Source organism: Bactrocera tryoni, chromosome 5 (genome assembly GCF_016617805.1).
Source record: "Bactrocera tryoni isolate S06 chromosome 5, CSIRO_BtryS06_freeze2, whole genome shotgun sequence".
NCBI classification, from domain to species: domain Eukaryota; kingdom Metazoa; phylum Arthropoda; class Insecta; order Diptera; family Tephritidae; genus Bactrocera; species Bactrocera tryoni.
In genome coordinates this window covers 13,112,882-13,114,404 of record NC_052503.1, presented here as the reverse complement: position 1 = coordinate 13,114,404, position 1,523 = coordinate 13,112,882, and the positions used below count along the sequence as shown (strand labels likewise).

The following is a 1,523-nucleotide window of genomic DNA, read 5'->3' as shown; positions in this document are numbered from 1 at the left end:
TTCTTAAATTTTCTAATTCAGCATCTACTGGCTCCCGAGACATTCGAACAGTGGATATTTAGTTTTTTCGAAGATTACTAGCACATCTGCTGAATCTGAAGATGAACAAAAAATTTAACTCCGGGGCCACATGCCAACAACCAAATAAAAATGTTAACAACATACCTATATATGTACATATAGTTCTCGAAATGACCAAAAATACTTCTACTCAAAACTATATTTCCACTGAACTAACAACAAAGCAATGACAAGCGAAACAGAAAAGCAAATCGGTTCACTATAGCTACATAAGTGAATTGCAGCCAATGTCAGCTAGAAGTATGATAGATTTCAGGCCCGTTAGTTTCAAGTGAAGCACCACGAGTCAGCAGACTCAAGTCAAATTAGTCAAGTTAAAATTTTGCATATTATTTTTAAAAACTGCTGTGTTTGTTGCAAGTGATGCGTTGATATTCTCTGAGCCGCAGTGTAAGACTAAGCGTTCTGCTCGAGCTCGATCCCTACTTTAGATCGTTCCCTTGTGTTTTCACTAACTGTCAAAGTTCTATAAGTTTATATATATATAGTTTGCCGAAACGCCGGCGACTGCGAACTCACAGAATACTCATGGTGTTCGTCATCTTATATTGGGACTTTGTTACTCTTAAGCCGAGGGTTATAAGGTCTCTCAAATCAGAATATATTTGAATAAAGATAATTATTTTTTGAATTGGAAGGCTGGTACTATTTTCGATAGAAATATGGCTGATACTGTTTTCTAAAATGTTTAAATAAAATGGTCAGAACGTGATTTGAGAGCACAGAGAGCATGAAATATTTCCTCTAATCCTTGTTTACCACTAAACCATTTTGACTTGCCCCTTAGCCGTTTTAACATAGAAATTGAGCATTTTTTCCCACTATTATGCTTAATTCACAGAAGTTTTGATTGGTGTTGAAATACCAGAATTCATATTATTCTTTTAACATTAAAGAGTGGGGCTTAAAGAATAACTGTAGATTTTTGTAATACATATAGTTGCAGTCTTCGATTCGTCAGACATGAGAGCGTGGTAAATCGAACAAACAGCTGGTGTAAACTCCACAGACTGATCAAATTAAATAGAGAGAATTAAATAAGTGGTTATACAAATTTAGGTATAAGGTATTTACACCTTTTACCTAATAACGGAGAGTTTTGATATTTTCCAACTTTTTGTAAAATACTATCATTACAATTTAGTTTTTGCTTAAACTGTTATTTTAACTTACCAAAAAGAGTCAAGAGTTTAAAATCTGAAAAAGAGATTTGTTTTTATTAACTGAAGTATATATATATATATTTAGCATATGTATATATTATATGTATATGTATGTAAGAGGGTGTTAATAGTTTTGCAATGTATAATGAGATTTTTTTTTTATTAAATTTTAACCAAAGTCTTCAACTAATCAATTTATACTTCCATAAAATAAATGAGCTTAGATGTCGCATTGAAGTTTAAAAATCACTAAGTTTGCTAAATTCAATATTAGACCTG

At 32.0% G+C, this 1,523-nt stretch overlaps 1 protein-coding gene across 1 annotated transcript in view; it reads right to left on the bottom strand.

Annotated features, from left to right (window-relative positions):
• LOC120776683 (putative uncharacterized protein DDB_G0282129) overlaps positions 1-1,278 on the bottom strand; it is a 102,684-nt gene extending 101,406 nt beyond the window's left edge. Inside the window, exon 1 of the mRNA XM_040107561.1 lies at positions 1,255-1,278. The gene's annotated coding sequence lies outside the window, so the exon portion shown is untranslated. The remainder of the gene's footprint in view (positions 1-1,254) is intronic.
• Positions 1,279-1,523: the final 245 nt, after the last annotated feature.